Below are 20,970 nucleotides of genomic sequence, written 5' to 3'. Positions count from 1 at the left end.
TGCTAGGTGGGAATACACACTGAATGGGATGCCAGTCCATCGCTAGGCACCATACACACATGTTCACACCTAGGGGCAATCTAGAGTAGCCAATCCACCCACTGGCATGTTTTTGTGAGATGGAGGGAGAAACCCATGCAGACATGGGGAGAACATGCAGAACATGCAAAACTGCACAGGGCCAGACAGTAACCAGAGCCCAGGATCAAACCAGAGATCCTGGTGCTGTGAGATGGCAATGTTACCTGCTGTACCACTGCCTGCTGTAATTATATTCTACAGTAATCTGCAATTTAGTGCTATAATTTGCTTACCATTTATGTTAATGTTAATGTAACAACTTACATTAACAATCTGAACATTATTAAATGATTTAGGTTGGTGTGCATAAATAAAACTAACCCAGTACTAACACCTTATATACAGTAAATATCATTTTAGCTTGAATTATTCTAACCATTATTACATCCTTTGAGTATACCTTAGGTCAATATTTACAGTATACAATTAGTTCTCCTTATTGTAAAGGTGTATATTTACTGTATTCAAGCAATCATTATTCATTCATCTTGAGTAGCCACTGTATCCTGGTAGCGATGGATCCGGAGCTGGGTGCTAGGTGGGAATACATACTGAACGAGATGCCAGTCCATGCAGAACATGCAAAACTGCACAGGAACAAACAGTAACCAGAGCCCAGGATCAAACCAGAGCTCCTGGTGCTGTGACATGGCAATGTTACCTGCTGCACCACTGCCTGCTGTAATTATATTCTACAGTAATTTGCAATTTATTGCTATAAGTTGCTTACCATTTTTCATACCATTTTCTCTGTAGAGATGTATTGTTTTTTTTTTATATTGCATGTTTCATTAGTGGTCACCCTGTAATTCTATTCACAGTCACAAATACCCAAAAAGGTAATCTAATAAACAATCTAATAAACCGAAAGGAAAAACAGTTCAAGTTGCAACTTGTATAAAGTATTTTCAATATTTCACATTCAGATCTATTTTAAATTAAAATATACTGTAAGTAACAATGTAAAAATATGAAAAATTCCCTTTAAACTTAAAGACATGATCCATGATTGTTTAATTATCATCACTTCATTTATCATTAAAGCTAATTATAGCCTGTAGCTATCACAGCTTCAGTTGAAGGATAAATTTCTGGAGCTAATAGGTCACGGCCTTTGGTGTAGAAAATACGGTAACATCACGGGACAAAATAACAACTCATTAGCTAACAATTACAAGAAAGATACTTAGCCAACACTGTTTTTGCATTTAAAAACGGTTGCTAAATTCAGCTCTCACAATTTTCAACGAAAAAGGAGATCTATATCAACAACGGCTGACCTTGACTGCAGCAAAAGCAAATATGTAGCTAGCTTTTGTTTACTTACTGTATGTCTGTATAATACACCTGTCAGAAAATTTTAACAGTTTGTTGGTTTTGCTCTGCCATCTACAAATGTTTCGCCATTGAGAGTCTTATCCAGTTTAATGGCAGGCAGCTGTCATCTGGTGCTTTACTGGGTAGGGTAAATGTCAGTCTGGTTTATAGAATTTTAATTACCTTCCATCTTCTCCATGTTGAAAAGGAGTGTCATCTCTTGTGCAATCCTTTTCTTTTTTGGTCTTAAGGCTCACTCATTCCTTAGTCTTGACCTATAAACAATCTATAGCTATTTAGAAACGTATAGGCAATGCTATAGCACCTGTAGACTGTCCAAGCAATTACCAGATGTTCTTCTTTGCTAGTATAAATGGTGCTTGTTGTTTCTCCTATTTAACTACTGCACTTGAAATAGTTCTTGCAATCAGCACAGCTAGGAAATGATTCGTTTCTTCATGCAAATTCTTTCATATTTGTTGTGAGTTTTTATCACCTGACCTTCTACACAGTAGAAGTGTATGATAAGATCAATGAACAAAACTAATGTTCCATTAATAATTACAATTGCAATGTCCCCTGCACCAAAAATATACAATGCAGGGGCATTCACAGATAGGGGGCTCCCTTATAGGCCTACACAAACAATACTGTAACTGTACCGTGAATGTAATCTGATACCCAATCGAGGTCTTTAAAAGAGAAACCATATCTCTGATCTCAATTGAATTGAATTCAATTCAATGAGCTTTACTGGCATGATTCTCTCTTTCTCTTTCTCTCTCTCTCTCTCTCTCTCTCTCTTTCTCTTGGTTGACTATGGTGAGGCCTCATAGAGAAAACCCCAATCTTTTTCTTATCAGTGGACAACCAAGGGTCATTGTTCATACTTGGCTGTGCAGCAAGACTAAACTCCACTATGCTGTAAACACATTCATTACTTTAACTCTAGCAAGCGTATTCCAGGGAAGCATGGTGTTGCTGCCTCACAGGTCTGGGGCCCCCAGTTCAATCTCAGGTTACTGTCTTTTTGGAGTTTCTGTGCATGTTCTCCTTGTGTCCCTGAGTTTCCTCTGGGTTCTCTGGTTTCTGTCCACCTCCCATAAACATGCCAGTAGGGCAACTGGCTATGCTTAATTGTCCCAATGTGTGAATGCGTATGTGAATGTGTGTATGCTCTGTGATGGACTGGCATCCCATCCAAGGTATATTCCTAACTTGTGCTAATGGCAGGAATCACTAAATCTACTGCATTAAATCACACACTACTGTTTTTATCTTATACGCATTTTATTGAAAATGATCCAATCAGGATTTTTCTCAGTGGCATACAGCCAAGAGACGCTGTCATTGGTTAGGAGGTTGTACTGCAACATTTTGATAATGTGCTCAGACACACTAAACATGTTAGCTAGCTAGCTCTAATATCAAAATAATAATTCAGAAAACCAAGATGGCATGGTTTGAGATAGAGAGTGGTGAAGATTAAAAATAGAGTAAAGTAGAATTGAATGAGAGTGTTAAATGCATGGGAATCATTGTTATTAAAAAGCACTCATCCTCAAATTTAGTCATGTAACAGCAGTTTACATTAGATAACATGAATATAGCTATGTACTTGGCTACATTGATATCTTTGATAAGTTAAGTCATGTGTGCTTTTAAGGCAAGTCTAATACAGACTCCAAATTTTAGTGCTGTTGTGATGCCCATGTAAGTTAATAGTCACAAAAATGGTTTCACAGGTAAACAATTAAAACCGATATGCTTTGATATGCAATGAATGCTTGACTGTAGTGGACAACATGGCAGCACTTATTCCCATTGTATGATATTGAAGCCGTTTTTGGTCAAAATTGGAGTAGCCTTCTTGCTTGGAGCCAGAATCTGTGAGGTAGAGACCTCAGAGCCAGAGTATGGACAGTGGGCCCACCTTTCACCTGCCCATATTGGTGACACTATACTGTTCATGTTGGGAGGACACATGCAACATGGTGCATTGGCTAACTCAAAGTGGCAAGTACAGTGTTATTAATTAATATGTAAAATGATAAATTAGCGAGCTGACATCGTCCATCATTTTAAACAGTCAACATTTACATGCAGCACAACCTATTTTTTGAGGAAATAAATCACTGCTCTCCATCTAGCTCTGACACCTGCAGCAAGTTACACAACTGAATGAAGAAGTGTGCTCTTTAATGCTCCGCTTGTTCTGTCGGTGGAGTTCACTGGAAAATTTGTTTTAGTTTTGGTGGGTTTCTCCCTTCAGTCTCCTCTTCAGGAGGTGCAATGCTCAGTTGCTCAGGTCTGGTGATTGACTCGGCCAGTCTAAAACCTTTAACTTTTCCCCCCCGATGAAGTCCTTCGTTGTGATGGAAGTGTGTTTTGGGTCTTGCTGCATGATGAAGTTCCTCCCAAGTAGATTGGATGAATTTCTGTATAAACTGGCAGACAGAATGTTTCTGTAGACTTCTGAATTCATTCTGCTGCTACCATCATGAGTTCCATCATCAATAAAGATTAGTGAGCACATTCCAGAAGCAGCCATGCAAGTCCAAGCCATGACACTACCTCCACCGTGCTTGACTTTGCTTGATTTATCCTTTTTAACAATAAATGCAGTCTTCACAGGTGATACTCAGGACTCATACCAATAGTAGACATTCAGAGCTATTGACTGTTTAAACAATCAATCTAACCAGGCACACATAGACAACAATAAACACCTGTCAGCCACATGTTCCAATATTTTTGATCACTTGAAAAATATGTAGGTTCCAACAAAAGGTGACATGTTCTAAGTTGTTCAACACATCTATATTTAATTACAGGAAATGAAAGAGGAAATTCTGATCTATTTTTCTCATATTCATCTTTTGATCTCAAACCCAAATGTCTTCAGTGTATAGTGAAAACACATGAATTGGTCTTGCTATTCTAATACCTTTGGAGGGGACTGTACATCACTGCTGCTAATGTCTTTAGTATTTAAAAGTGCTATAAGTGGAAAAGTGATTGACAGGCGAGTGAGTATTTAAATGTGTTTAAATTTAGAATACAGTACTCCTGTTGGTTTTACATTTTTTATTTAACTATTTTTAAATAAAAAATAGTTTTTAAAAGTTTCGTTGTTTGGGTTTGTAATGCACTTCTCTAAGCATTCTGTGTACAGCTGAGGAATGGCAGTGTTAGAAAAAATATTTCCAGTTTGGTTAGACCATAACAAGGATCACCTATTTTTTGGAAGTTGGAAGCCAGGTAAAATGTCACTGCATCATTGATGTCTTTCCAGCACATTTTTGTGTTCTTTTTTCAAACGCATTTGTTTAAATAAGAGTAAGATATTCCTTTATTTGTCCCGCAGTGGGGAAATTGCATTTAGCAACAGCAGGGGTACAGTACAGAAAGAGTATAATGGCTTAAATAGTGCTAAAGTGCTGTTCACGTGTGCTCCCCATTTTATCTGGCAAATTCTTAGGCACACTATTTGGGGTACTTTCTTGGTGGTTAAACAAATTTATCGACATGCCAATCTTGCTATTGCATATTTTGGAAACAGCCGTTGTTCGTGCCGTGTACTTTATGTAAAATTCAGCAGTTCCATATCACTGATGTTGAATTTTTTAGGCACCAACTGACAACATGTTGCCAGACATCCAACTGTGTTTCCAAACAATATGAGGAGAATTGAAAGAAATGTTTGCTTTTATCATTTGCTTTTGATTATTTGCTTAGCTCTATGATTATTGGTTAAGTTAATGTTTATTTATGTTTATCTTTGACTTCATTACGCTATCTTAGGTTCTGCGCATATCTTCTAATGATTACATTGATTGATTAAGAACTTATAGACTATACAGTATTTCAATTGTAATTTATATTATGCATGACCAGCTATGCCTAAGTTGTTTCTACATATGCTGTATTTTTCCTTCTCTCTTATTCTGGTATGATGTGTCACTGTGACTGAACACACCAAGGTCAGAGGTGGTAGCACTCCCAAACATTGGCCGTATTAGGCCTCTTTGATTTTTTATCTTCGTTCTCATTTAGCCCCTTCTTTCTCTTTTTTTTCACTACATATTCTAGGCCTGTTCAATTTGTAGTTTTGAGCTGGTGAACCCTTTCTGAACTTGTGCCTCTATCGTTAAATAGCTGATCTGAAGAATCTTGAAGCATGCAGTAAACATCAGAGTCTGAAGATCAACATCAGTCTCCTGGATCCTGACTCACTGTTGCTGAATTTCTAACAGGGTATGTAAGCCAGTGAGCTGCCTACTCTTGGTTTTTATTGGTTTGTTCATGTGGCTTTCAGCTTTTTAGTTAGTCACATGAAGCTGGAAAGACCTCTTTTGGGGGTTAATGTTGAAGAAGAACACCTTATTAGCCCAAGTGAGAACACCGAGATTCTGAGCACACTGAACAGCCTTCCTAGAGATGCTAAAGCTGATCAGGATGACATGGTCACAGTGCTCATAGGTTATGTTCATACAAGACAGTTAGTGATGGGTCACATAAGGGTGGGGCCACTGATCATCACAATTAATCCAGGTCAGTTAAGTCAGGTGAAATGCAAGGTGCCCTCTAACTTTAGGGAATAGAAATAAAAAAAAAATTCTGGCAATCCATTTATGAAGATCCCAGTTAGGAGCCACACACACCATGAAGTGACTATTCCAGATTATGTCCATCTCAAAGGTGGTCGGGACAGACCAAGGCAGAGCTACAGAACCAACAAAAAGGGGCACAGTAAATGAGACTGAGCCGGAAGGTGACTGCTCATTCCTCCAGAACCTAGTTCAGGAACTAGTGAGCATGCTAGGGGGCCACTGTTGGTTCTCTATCCTAGATTAGGGAAATGGTTTATGGCAGGGGAATCAAGACAACCTAAAGCATTTGTGACCCCATGGGGACTATACAAATGGGTCCATATCCACTTTGGCATGCAGCATTCCAGCACAATGAAGGAGATGCTGGAAACTATACATGATGAATGCTGCCTCACTTACCTACATGAGAGTAGGAACATGTAGAAAGGCTGCCTGTTGTCTTCAAGGTCTTGAGAACTCACAGGGTTCTGTACTCGACAAAGTAATTGTTAATTTCTAAACATTTACATTTACATTTACATCTATGGCATTTGGCAGACGCCCTTGTCCAGAGCGACTTACAATAATTCTTTGAAGTCTATCAAAAATACATTCTGATATTGGCTCGCTAAGTCACAAACTAGGAATACCATCAGTCCAAAACTCTGTTGGGGAGGTGATTTTAAACAAAAGTAATATTCTGTTAAACAAAAGAGTTGCCTTATTCCCGAGCGAGATATAGGGGCACTGGCTTATTTCATTCCCAAGCTGTCAAAATGCATCTTTGTGCTAGTCTGTCTGACATGCTTGTTAATCACACACAAGTGAAAGAACACTGAAAATCAGGCCTTGTAAATGTATTTTTGTAGACTTAATTTGCTTTCTAAACCTAGTTCAAATACATTTGACATCTGACATCCAGTGTCTTTCTATGGTTGACTTCTCTCTACATTGAAAAGGTCAAGGTGTGGTCCATCCAAAGACACACCTGGGCTTTGAAAACAAGTGTGTGACAACAAGTCACATCTCTGCTGTAGTTGCTTTTCCTACAACCGGCTGCCCAGCCAAACTGAGTAAATGGCGTATAAGACAACCATCTCTGCAACATTCCGTCAATCAGGCCTTCATGGTAGAGTGGCTCAGTGGAAGCTACTCCTCAGTAAAATGTACATTACAGCTCATTGGAGTTTGCAAGATGGTACATAAGGACTCTCAGGCCATGAGAAACAAGAGCAATGCTCATCACCTGCTTAATTCTGTCCCTGCAGTTTGGTGGTGACAGCATTATGCTGTATGGATTTTTAGCAACAGTAAATTACATGATTAAGTGATTATGTAAAGGCATTCAGTGAGGCAGATTTTCTACAGAAAGAAAATGGAGAAAAGCTCCAAATCCATCATCATGATAACATCATATCCTAGGAGCTTTGAAAAAAAAGAGCTGAGTGTAACTGTGTCCTTTTTTTTTTTTTTTTTTTTTTTTAATAGAATTGCAAACTGTTTTCTTCTGCTTTTGGGATCACAGTGGCAACAGGCTGAGAAGGTCAGTCCATATTTCTCTATCTTCAGCCACTTTTGGGGGATCCCCACTCATTCCCAAGTCGACTGTGAGCCTGTGGTCTGCCTGAGGCAAGGCTAGGGCCATCGATTGAATGGTAAACAGAAAGATTTGTCCAAAAACTGAGATCCTCATCTTTTCGCAGGCTTGAAGGTGCCTCAGATTTTTGTTGCTGTGTGTAGGCTGGAAGAAAGTGCACCACACTGTGATCAGAGAGTCCCACAGCTGCCTGGGGGACAGAGCGATATTCATTATATATATATGGTATAGCAGTGATTCATAGTGTTACTATCTCTGGTGTGACGTAATGTGTTGGTTGTATTTAAGTAGCTCATGGCTGAGGTTAGGTCTATTAAATCTCCCAGAATGATAAGAAAGGAGTCTGAGTTTTGTTGCTCTGTGCTGATAATCTGATCAGCCAAGTCAAGTCTGGGTGGTGCCCTGACCAACTCACCACCAAGCTTATCATTTGACAGCTTATTGAAGCTCTGCACCCCTATTTACCTGAGTGTCCAATATTATTGGGTTTACATTTCACCCTCACTCTCCCAGACAAATAGATGGATGATAATCTGGGTTCAGGGATCTGCAGCGCATGTAGTTGCCGAGCAGCGAAATTAGTTTGGCAACTGGGAAATCGTGTAGTGTACACTTGGCTTTAGAGGTTCAGTCTTGATCTGCGAAGGAGACTAAGGAAAGATGTTTATGATTTTTTTTTATTATGGAGAGTTTTTCTCAGATTGATGAGGAAAGGGTAATTTAATAAAGCTGTAATGTAATGAAATAAGGACGATTCAGTGCTTGAATTTATTTCGAATCAGTGTGTTTGACTGCCAGGATGTTGATTCCACTATTGTATTCAGAAATGTACATCTGTGGATTGCTATAATTCATCATTTGGGGAAAGCACACTTCACAGCCCCTTTGCCTGAGATGAATAAACATCTAGTACTTAATCACTTAGCCTATCAGACATTATTTCACACCTAATAATAAGACTTTGCACTCATAACGCACCTCATAAAAGACTTGATAATTAGCTGATAAGATGGTTCAGATATGTTGGGAAACTCTTTAAGGCATTGAGTCATGGAACAGAGGATAGAGAAAACTGAGGAAAAAAATATCTCCACTATTAATGTTATATATTACTGGCCAAAATGGTAAATAAAACACAATGAGATAGTGTGGGGATGGAGATGGGGATTGTGTGGTCATGTGTAGGGGGTGGAGATGAGGTTGGGATGGAATATGTGTGCATCGGCACTGTATTTTATTGTATTACTGAAATTATTATCCATATCAATGTTGTGTGAAGTGTCATGGTTTGTTGAAAACAAAAAAAACAACTTATTTTAACAGTTGTGGATCACATGAGGTTTTACTCTGTGTAAGAACGACCCATAGGCACACCCATAGGCACACACACACACACACACACACACACACACACACACACACAGACACTGAACTGAACTCTGTGAGCAGATCTCAATGTATTCTGCTAAATAGAGGTATACTATGTACTCTGTGAAGCTTAAGGGTAGCATCTAGTGGCTATTATGGGAAATGTCAAGTTGTCAATTTAAACACACACACACACACACACACACACACACACACACACACACACACTGAAAGTTGAATTACAGTCAGTTTCTAAACATGGGTGTGGGTACACAAGAGAATGTGGAAAAGAACACACACACACACACACACACACACACACACACACTCTTAATTTACTCTAACATTTGCCATTTTAAGTCCTTGTATTTTAAGTCCTGATCTGAAGTTTTTCTTAGACACTAAAACAACTAGAACAAAAAAAGGAGTGAAATATTTTTTACTAGTAACTCATAATATGAATCAATCATATGCAGTGTTTATAAAGGGATGCATATGCATTTTTCTTTTCATTTTCCTAATACTACGGGTAAAAAAACCCTGTAATACTACAGGTAAAAATGTTAAAAAAAAATTGCTTCAGTCTGCCATCAAACCACAAAATGCTCATTTTTTTTAAACCATAAGTGGAGCTATAATGTTCTTGAGCTGTATTCTAGTTTTGAACCACCAAGACCACAGTGGGGTCCAGCGTAAAAGAGACCATTCAAGCACAAAGGAACCTAATCTCCATTATATAGCATGCTGGTTGAAAAGTGATTGTTTTGCTTCCAAAGGCATTGGGGCACTTGGGATCCATGACATCTTGGATTCTAAGATTTTTTCAGAGCAAAGTCTGACCTTGCAAGGAGGCGAAATGTAGTTCTTTGTTGGATCTCTGAGGACAATATTCCAAGGCATTCCTTTTGCTCCACAACAAAATGACTTTCATCCCAGAAGTAAGCTTTTGCAATGGCCACCATGCTTCAATATATTAATTTTGACAGACATTGTGCAAATTTCTAATTGAAACCAGGAGATACTCTGTATGAAGGAGCAGGGAATGAAGCACAAAGGGAGAAGATATTGCTGTTCTCTTATGTGTACACATTGGAGAACACTTAGTGCTGCTTATTGTGGTTCTGAGGCTGGAAATATTTCAAACAGTACATAAAATATATGGCCATACAGTATGTATATACACTGTATGACCAAAAGTATGTGGACACCTGAGCAGAACACCCATATCTGCTCATTCCAAAGCCATGGGCATTAACACAAAGTTGATCCCCCTTTGTTGTTTTAACATCCTCCACTCTTCTGGGAAGGCTTTCCACTAGATTTTGGAATGTGGCTGTGGGAATTTGTGCTCCATCAGCCACAGAATCATCAGTGAGGTTGGGCACAGTCATTTTTCTTGGATAGCCATAGGACTGCAATTGCTAAGAACAATTTGCACTCAATTTGTCTCCATCACTGAACAGTTAATAACTTCAGTTTGATACAGTAGACTTTAAGTTAAAACTATAATGAATTCAGAAATGACTCTGATGCTCATAAGTTGCTCATAATTTCCCGTTAACACAATAGCACTTTTTGACTATATACATAGTATACAGTTATAGACGAGCAATTATTTATAATAGCACTATTCGCTGTCATCCAGATGAGGACGGGTAACCCTTTGACTCTGGTTTCTCTCAAGGTTTCCTCATGTCATCTCAGGGACATTTTCCTTGCCACTGTTGCCTCTGGCTTGCTCGTTAAGGGATACATTTATGAATTTAACGTTTATATCCGGAAATTATATATTTCTGTAAAGCTGCTTTGTGACATTGTCCATTGTTAAAAGTGTTATAAAAATAAAACTGAATTGAATTGAACCATGTCTTTATGGAGCTCACTTTGTGCACAGGTGCATTGTCATGATGGAACAGGTTTGGGCCCTTTAGTTCCAGTGAAGGGAAATCTTAATGCAACAGCATACAAATACATTTTAGACAATTGTCTACTTGCACTTAAGGCCCACATATGTGTGTGTGATGGTCAGGGTCCACAAAAGTTTAGTCATATAGTGTATATGTATTATATCTAGCTCTTTTTAAGTGAGAATACCAATAATTCCAGCAGACACTGTAGGGCAAGTTATAGAATGGTGTCCCTAAGCATGATGCAAAAACAGATAGTTTCTGTAGTTTCTTAGTTAGTTTCTAAGAGACGACACACTGCAGACAGATAAACACACCGATAAAGTAATAATAAAGTAGAAACTTTTAAAGTGTTCCTATTCATACAATGATGCTTGTTTTCACTGTTGAAACAGTTTAAAAGTAATTACTTGTGATTTTCTTGGAGCCTCCCATTCATAATAGTGGACCGCCACCACAACAGGCCAAAGTGCTCAATTGATGACTGTCCTCTATGGGCCAAAGAAAGACATTAAAAGTATTTGTACAAGGCTCTTTCAGCAGATTAACTTGCTATGAGGGCTACCTGCCATGAATCATATTCATGGAGCCAGCACAAAAGATTTTCCAGTTGAGGCCACAGCTGTGTGAACACCATGGCTGAATAGGGTAATGGTCACAAAAGACAAACCTCAAGTGTAGAAAAAAAGTCTCCTTAGATGTTAGTTTCCTATTCATGTGATGATTCTGTCTGTTTTCTATTGAGGATCTGTGGACTAGCCACCAAAGCACCCAGGCTAATTAACTTCAGAGGCAGTGTTGAGGCATGGCCTGCAAAGTAAAGGCAACATAAAGGACCAGAGTAGTTGTTAATAAAATCTTTCACCAGACTTCATTATAGCAGCACACATTACAGAAGTTGAACATGAAATAGGCTGTGCTGAAGCTGAACTATGCTGCAAGCTCATTTGAGTTTTTTCTTTTTAATCAATTTGCCAACTTAACATAACACAACATGTTTATTGATATGCAGTTAACCCAAAAAGATTTTTTTTTTTAAAACATTGGTGTACTCCTACCATATTATAAGTGTTACATGTACTGTAGTGTTCTATGTCTGTGTATGTCTATATTGTATATCTCGATTTCTGTTTTTTTAAATATAAATTACAATATAATACAAGTAAAATTACTCAGCTTTGGAAATACAAGGAAAACACATGCTACAGAATGGCAAACATGCAGCAATTTGTAAGTGCTGGTTAGGACAGTTATGTATTTGGATGAAGTTGTGCCTATGATGCTGTAGCTGAGAGTAATGCCGATATCTGAATATCAAAGAAGTGATCAGCAGGATTATAGCAGGCTTGCCCCCACCTCCCTCACACATAAAAACACTGGGTGTCTTTGTGCTGGGATGCAGCACACCATCAAAACTCCATCTGCCATGTTCATCTTTGCCTCCTGCAGGCCATGTGTGACCGCCCTGACCACAAAGAAAATAGTGCCAACCACACACACACACACACACACACACACACACAAACACATTGAAACTTGAATCACAGCCAGTTTCTAAACATGGGTATGGGTATGCAAGAGAATGTGGAAAAGAAAACAGATGTATAACAGAGGGAAAGGCAAAAAGATGAAGAAAAAAAACAAATACAAAATGGATTGGGAAAGAACAAAAAAGGATGCTCATGTACATGCGAAATTGCCAATGCCATTATCTCAGGGTTATAACTGAGAAAAGCAATTGAATGGTCCTCTTTCATACACGGGACATGCTGTGCCATATAGAGAGAACCAGAGGGAGGCCCTGGGCGCTTTGCTTGTGCTTACAGAGTGGAAAGGCTCTGACAGGTGTGTCATTATGTGCGTGAGGGTGTGTGTGAAGTAAGAGTGTTCCAGGGGAGTTCTGTGACTGCTGGTAATGTGTTTATCAGCCATGAGTCTTTTAAAAGAGACCATTTGAACAGTTGCCTCTCTCACTCTGTGTATTTCCGCTGCTGCCTTCATAACCTTCCTGAAGAGAACAAGCCTCTGGCTCACAGTTGGCTGAACCTTCATTAATGAGCCTGAGAGCCAGCACCAGTCTCCATTCTGCTACTCAGGCATATCAGAGAAGCAACACAGCAAGAAAAAGAGTGCAGAAAGCGAAAATGCTGTTTAAAAAATTAGGAATCCAATGTTATTTGCTACCACAGTATAGTAAGTGCACAGGGAACTGGTCTCCATCTAGGTATGACTCTGCTGCACCAGTTGATAGGCCTTTTCTCCAACTGGGTAAGGACATTTCCAGTATTTTGTTGACTTGTATTTAATTTGATGTTTGACAACTCATTGTGACTTTCTACTTGTTGTATGTAGGCATTTTTGAGATACACTGGTTAAAAGCATATGACCATGGAACCACACTGCATTCATTTGAAGCCATAGTATCACAGGACCATTCTCAGCAATTAATTTAATATGTCTTCTGCCACAACAAAAGTCGACTGGCTCTAAAAATCTGTTCGTCAGTGTGTCAACATGGCACAGACGTTATCTTTGATGAGCTTGTGTTGCTGTCTGTGTGGCGTTTCAGTGCATTCATCCCCGTGTTACTGTGGGTTTCCTCTGGGTTCTCCTGTTTCCTCCTACTTCCCAAAAACATGGAATTCGTGGAATAGACTCTGGATCCACCGTGATCCTGACCAGGATAAAGCAGTCACTGAAGATGTATGAATGAATGAAAGCTGTAGATCATCTGCAGTTTTCATTAAACTTAGTTTCAATCACCTAATCTGTTGACTGCTTAAAGAATTTCTTCAAACTAAAGCCACTAGATGTCAGTGTTCACCTGGCTACTGTGCCTATGGTCCCTTGGGGCGCTTTAGCACACACATGGTGTGACCGCTTCCCTAGGAAGCTACCATGACATTTACTTCACTTAATGACACAAGCTAATTAATCATTAGCGATCCCAGAGGTATTCCTGTTAGAGAGCCTTTGTCGTGCCTGCTCCCAGCAGGAGGCCTGAGCCTCAACATGTTATGTATGCATATGTTCATCAGCTTTATTCTGTGCTAAAAATGTCTTAATGTTCGCCTGTTTATGCATTTCAATTTGACTTTAGTTCAAGATCTCAGTTCCAATGAAGTATGCAAAGCTAGTTCAGTTATATTCCCTTAACCTTGCTGTGACTGCAGAAGACTACAGAGGACCTGTGGATAAAATGTGTGCTCAGTTTTGAAAGTATGAATAGCAGCAATTATATGATCACAGGCATGCCACAGATTTTAGTTTAATTGCTTCATTTAGGGATGGTAGTGTCTCTAAATAAACTTCAATGTCACTGGAAGTACAGCACTGCAGTGGGTCTTATTTAATACTCTCAAACTGGGTATGATTTTTTTTTTACGCTAGTCTTTGTCCAAAAAGATAGTACAGCGTTTGCATGCAACAGACTGTTTTGTTTTGTGTGAGTTCTTTTTGCACATGTCTGGGGTGAGGTGTGACAATATTAAAGAGCTTGTATGTATTGTGAACAGAAATTATCATGGATGCAGGGCAACTAAGTTGTACCTAATTGTCTCTCATGTGGTGGAATCTTTTGCTCTACAACCTGAGTAGAAATATGGTTGTGTGTTTGACTTGCTTGAGAGAGGAAAAGGTCAGTAACCCAGTGACGTTTTGAGCTGTATTATGAGCTATAATGTCTGACTGATTTCTAGACTCACATATGGAACTAGAGTGAGCCACTAGGGACCCTTACTAGACACACAGTAGGGGGTTCATTTTCTGGGCATACTGTAAGTTTTCCCTGCCCTACAGATCTCCCTGGCTGTTGGAAGATCATGTCCATCTCCCTCAAGTGAGGAGAACATGTTTCCAAGATGCCTATTCTGCAAAAGCAGCTGAAGCACTCATCAATAAATAATTTTTTTAGCCACATTAGCAAACCCCTCCTACTGATTTGGGCATGCCACGGCCAGCTGTTCCTACCTGAAGAAGTCTTCCAAAATGAGAAATAATAAATCACATTTTCTAATCCACACATCTGACCCCTGGACTGTATTTCATCTCTCCAGTTCTTTTTCTCTCTCACTGCACTGTCCTCAATTTCATTGAATGTGAGAATGTTTGTGGCTTGTTTTCTCCCTTCTTTTGGCTTGACCTGCCGAATCTTCATGGTGGTACCACACGTCTTGAATGTGATGTTGGCTCCATTTGCTGCAGCAGGATGAATTATTCCATTTCTTGGCCATCTTGTCATTGAAATACAAAGGAGATTCTGGGTCTGTCCCACCCTACCAGGAACCACTTAAAATTGCTTGGATGTACATGGTATCGTTCATATCCACTTTAATCAAGCTAAAATTTCACTTGAGCAGAGATAGGATAAGTGTCCTATTCCTAAATAACCTTGCGAGGGCACATGTTACCAAATCACATCAGTTACTGAGGGGCAACCTGTAAAAATAGTTTGTAAATAAGTCTGGTATTGTTCTTTCTTCAACAAATCTCATCATTCAACAAAAAATGAAGGAATTTAACATAATTCTACCATTTGTTCTAAAAAACTACTACTAACAGTTCTCTGCCAAAAGAACTTAATCACAACCATTCACATCCAGTTAATGATTATTGCACAACATTTGCCAAGGAATAACATGGTCAACTCATGGCTCACTTTACTGTTAACAGTACCACCAGTGCTGTAAGTGAGAGGTCTGGAGTTAGAGGTCTAATTGGAGCGTAGTTCAAGAGTTTCCTGCTTAGCATCTGAGTGTGAACATACTCCTCACTGTTGATCAGAACTGGTGCCAGCTGCCTAAGATGCCCTCGGTGTCTGTAGGCCCACCCGTGGTGAGCCGGATGGAGCTGTTCCAAGACGTGCCAATGTGGGAGAGCATGGAACTTTGGCTGCCAACAGCACAGGAACACCTAGATCTCCAGAGAACTCCATCTGTGAGCATTTGGAGCCCCCTCGGTCTTATCACCCATTTGTTGGTCACCTCCAATTAAATGTTAGTCGGTCACACAAAGGTGCAGGGCTTGCTGAGTACCTGCCACATTTTAAACTGTTGGTGCCCAGAAACATATTCAGACTTCCACAGCACATGTGCTTATATCTCAGCAGGAGCTCGCTATGGGAAATATCAAGATGAATAAAGCTTTTCTCTAATAGTGCTGCCTATACGTTCCCTTGCTGAGCAAAGAGGCAACTTATCAAAGTCGAATCTACATCATAGGCTATCAATAGTTCAGTTAGAACTTAGAGAAGTAAACAGAGTGTTTGAACATGCAAATAGTTGAAAAGTGGGAGTCATTTTTGAAAATACTTGATATTCACTGGAACGTAACCCTTCACCGTGTATTCTAGTGTAGTTCCCCATTCACTCTGCAATATCAAGGTCAATGTGTGAAATTGCCTTTTGGAGTCAGCAAGTGGGAGGATTTGTAACGGTGTCCCAAAGGACAGCTTATTTACACCCCTGATTATGGATAATCAAATAACAAGAAAACTTTTTTATTTCTTTGGCACTGGAGCCTTTTAGTGATGGCCTCTTTCATGGCATCATAGGGCGGGGTCAATGCATTGCATGTGATTCACTATCTTTGCGAACCCTGCAATTACATCTGACATGACTCTCCATGGAGTAACGCTTCCTAAGCCTTTGTGTAGCTGAGCTGTAAAGCACCTGGGCCCTGTGCACACCGCCTTTTTTTCCCTGTCTCCCCGTACTCACAATCCCCCCTTTCTCCATTTAGACAGAAGCCCAAATGCAACGTGTCGTCTTCTACCCCATACAAATACCCTATGCATTGGTCACACCTTGGCTGGCACAAAGGATGAAAAGCAAAGCAAGGCTAGCACACGCAGAATGCTGCTGCCAGGCCCGATAAAGATGCTCAAAAACCAAAGTGGCAAGAAGCGGCAGCTACATTTTTATTTTTTTCTTGAGTGAGTGAGTGAAAATAAGCAAAAAGTGTGAAAGAAAAATTGAGAGACAATCCGGTCTGCATAATTTGTGCATCAGTGTAAATCTGACTGTATGCTGGAAAGCACCAAAACATTAGTCACTATGTATATGACGTATAGTGGGATCCAAAAGTCTGAGACCACAAGTGAAAATTCTATTTTGCATTCTTTTCTAATTAAATACAACAATTTTCATTACACATTATATTATTGACAACAACTTGAGTAAAAATTAGGCTCTTTGAAATATTTACATGAATTTCAGAGTTTCTTAGTATTTGATATGCCTCCTTTTTGCTTTACAGACAGTGTGCACTCGAGCTGGCGTGGACACCACAAGCTTGTGCAAAACTTTAAGATCCAATTTTAGATCAAATCCATCGGAGTTGTCGTCTGAACACATGCTTCAATAGAAGAGATTATTCATGAGGAAAATCTGACCTTTTGTACAAAGAAGTTAACATGATCAATATCACAAATTTGCTTACATTTAAATAGGAACCTAGAAATAGTGCAGAATCTTCAATATTATATATTCAAGATATTGAACCTTTACTTTCTTTGTTTCAAATATTTCAAAATTCTAAAACCTTCTGTTTATTTGCAATTTTAAATAAAAAAAAAAAAATCCCAGATTTTCAGTGGTCTCAGACTTTTGGACCCCACTGTATATTACACTGAACGTTAGAATACATATATATGTATATTACACTGAACTTAACATGTTTATTGATGTTTGATAGACCAAAAACAGCATTCACTGTGCATGTGTCTGGAAATTGTGTGTGTTTATATGAATGGAGATATACTTTGTGGAAAGAGTACCATTTAGAAGCACTCTTTTTTACCAATTTTATTTGTAGCCAATGTAATACTAGTATATTAAAAATGTAGTGTTAAATTTGCTCCTTGCAGGCCGTTATGACGAAAAACCATATAAATGTTACTGTAGTTTAGTATATTAGTATTACCTCCTACGAGACAGATTTTATTCATTTTTTTAGTTTGACTTAAACCCACAAAATGTAGATGGATTAAAAATTGAGTGGCTTTTTGCCCATTTTCTCTCTCTCTCTCTCTCTCTCTCTCTCTGCCTCTCTCTCTCCTGCTGAAACAGATGGCGATTTATGCTGAGCACAATCACGACTATTCAGTATGGGGCTGGCAGGCACTCCCCACAGGAGCAGGGCCCAATCAGAGCCCTAATGAACACATTGGGAGCTGTCAGATCCAAATGAGTCCCAGTAGGAGCCAGCCCACAGGTACTCCCTGCCCAGTGGCAGTGCTGCCTGCACACACACACAATGACTTTTCCATAACCCCGTAATTCAATCATTTTTATACCTATCCCTCAGCATTCCATCAGTGGAAAGCGTAACAAGCCTGAGTTGCTTGTAAGGTATGGATTGACAGGTGGTGCAGGTTCGTACAGTATATGTTACCAAAACTGTCAGTGTGCTTAATGTAAGCATGGCTTCACTTGGTGATGACTGTGGTGTAATTGTGATCTGTAGGTGCTGAGGGTATAAATCTCACAATCGTTCATATTGGTAAGACCAGGCTTGCTCAGCATTTTCTTATCTAAACTTTGGAGAGAAACTTGACCCATAATTTGCCCAATACGCATAATTTTTTAGCACACTGTCTGTAACTTGCTTTAGGTTTGCAAGACAAGTGAGTTTTTGACAATGTGTTACAATGAATTTAAGATGTTCATTCATGTCTGAGTAACCATTGCATTATCCAATACTCTTTAATATACATCCTTGTACTGTTATCACAGTGAGGTACTAAGACTCCATTTAGTACATGAATCTCCAGAATGCAGCCAGCTTCTCCCATCTGTCAGTCTGTCTGTGTGTGTTTGTGTCTGATGCTCATTCAACCACTCAAATCATTGCACTGAGAAGGCAGAACCCAACATGTATCAGCTCTCTGAAAAACATCATTCCTCACAGTTACAACCCCCATACAGTTTCCCCTCTAACAGTCAACTTTCAGTCAGTCTCTTGCCTCTGTTTTTGTCCGTCTGATACTCAGAGATCTTGACAGGAGCACGGCCCCTTATGCTGCCCTAATCTGCACCTCAAGAGCTGGTGGCCAAAGTCCACAGCCTTCTGCTACATGTCAAAAACCCACCCGGGTCCAGCGGCCCTGAGGAAGTGCAAATATCCTTTAATGGCCTGGATGCAGATGGATGCGCCCATGACAATAGCCCCCGTGCCGGTGCTTTTTTGTCAGCAGCAAGTAGAAAAGGCCATCACAATTACTCAGCAGAATTATGCATGCAGGCAGGAGCCATTCTTATGCTAAAGAACTCTCATAATGAATGTGAACCATTCCAGGGAAGTTGTGGGCCACTTTTTTCTTTCCTAACGTGCCCTTTAAGGACAGACTGAGAGTAGCATAAGGCCTTTTCTGAGACAATGGGTGAAAGACATAATAAGATAAATGGGGCATCTTTCAGGGCCCTATCACCTTGTGCCTGCCCATTACATTAACATAGGTTGTATATCTCTCAAAGACAGATCTTTGGTTTTAACCCCTGAAAGTCTTGGCCTAAGATTGACAACATGTCAAAAAGGAGCTGGATGGGTCAGGCAGGCTGGCGACTGCCTATATGGGGGATCTTGGAGCACTTGCTAGCTTTCCTGTTTGGCCTTTGAACCAAGGCAAATGTCAAAGTTTCATCGTGACCAAGGGTTACAAAATGAAAATCACACCTGTGTGTGTATGAGGGTTTTTCTTTTCAAATTTCAGCATAAATGGGTTCCCCCTGGATTCACAGTGAAGTTGAGCACTAACATGTTCAATCAGTCCAATCTTAATAGCACACAGTGACTAGTGGACACAGCTAGACATGTATTTGCACAGTAATCTAAAACCAGGAAGCCTTTGAAACCTAATGAAAGCCTCTTGAGGAACAGGTTGGTGGTTCTGTGTCTTTAGGACACTCAAAGCCTTCTGTTCGGACACCCTGGGGCAAGCTTCAGACACGGATTCTCTGTCATTCTGAAGCTGGCGACTTAGCTTAGGACTTAGCTCTGATCTACCCATTGCAGACATTGGACAACATCCATGACCTCAGGGTTAAGCAATGAATTACAACACTCAGACCTTGTTTTACACACCAAGTCTTTGAAAGTAAATACATAGGGATAGACAAGCTTTGTAATTCCAAGTCTATCCAGAAAGTAAATTACACAGCTAGAAATGTTTTGTCGAGTATAAAACTGCTACAAATGCATTTTGGGATCCTTTCCTTCCTGCTTTGTCTGACACAATTTCTTTATACAACTGGATCTAAAAATCAGATTCCACACAGGTTTTGAACATAGACACACAGAATGTCCTGGGTAATGCGTATATGTTAAAATGATGGGGTAAACTGTTTTGATTCTGATTTGAGATCCAGTTGTGGCAGACTAAGCAGGAAGCAAAGATCCCAAAGTGCGGCTGTAGCACATTTATACAAGCTCACAGCATGTACAAGTTAACGAGATGACTCTTACCATGGTGGCCACACACATAATTAGGATGCTGTTGTATTTGCCGTAAAAATGGAGGGGCAGGGATGTTGTGGAGGCAATTTTGACTTTGAACAGTGGAAAATCCAATCTGTCAAAACCTCAATGGGTTATTTTGTTATAATTCCAAAGTTTATGGATTTTTCCTGTGTGTGTGGCAAAATTCAGTATAAAAGGTTTAAGTAGTCCTTGTCTGTGCAGTAGAATAAAGGTTGCAGTGTTTGCACAATGTACAATCTCTCATGGGAGGTCTGGCCTCAGGTGATAATTCAGCTAAACCACCTTATTAACCCACTGTAAATTAGGACCTATTCTTCTTCCTGGATTAGTTTAGTATTCATTTTATTTCCTCAAATGACGGATGTACTAGATGTACACACACGCACACACACAATCCTAATTTACTGCATATGCTTCTAAATCTGTTAAGAAGAACAAGATATGTGAAATTATGAAATCTTTGAAAATATGCACTTCAAAGGACTCAAAGGTCTCAGTTACTCAGTCTAAAACACTACTAATACATTTCTACAGGCCTGCTCTCTATGCAAGGCTCAAACCATATTGAAAAAACTTCATGCAAACAGGTATAATTCTTGTAGAATTCTCATACCATACTCCCAATGCTCTG

The 20,970-nt window shown here is 39.5% G+C and overlaps 1 protein-coding gene across 2 annotated transcripts in view; it reads left to right on the top strand.

Moving 5' to 3' along the window:
• The first annotated feature begins 12,868 nt into the window (after positions 1–12,868).
• The window catches only part of zic6 (zic family member 6), an 85,167-nt gene continuing 77,065 nt past the window's right edge, over positions 12,869–20,970 (top strand). For both annotated transcript variants that reach the window (XR_008302031.1, XR_008302033.1), the window contains exons 1-2: positions 12,869–13,130; positions 17,930–18,074. The gene's annotated coding sequence lies outside the window, so the exon portion shown is untranslated. The remainder of the gene's footprint in view (positions 13,131–17,929; positions 18,075–20,970) is intronic.

Source organism: Pangasianodon hypophthalmus, chromosome 7, assembly GCF_027358585.1.
Source record: "Pangasianodon hypophthalmus isolate fPanHyp1 chromosome 7, fPanHyp1.pri, whole genome shotgun sequence".
NCBI lineage: Eukaryota > Metazoa > Chordata > Actinopteri > Siluriformes > Pangasiidae > Pangasianodon > Pangasianodon hypophthalmus.
Note: the sequence above shows the minus strand (reverse complement) of the source record. Positions and strands in the feature narration are given on the sequence as shown.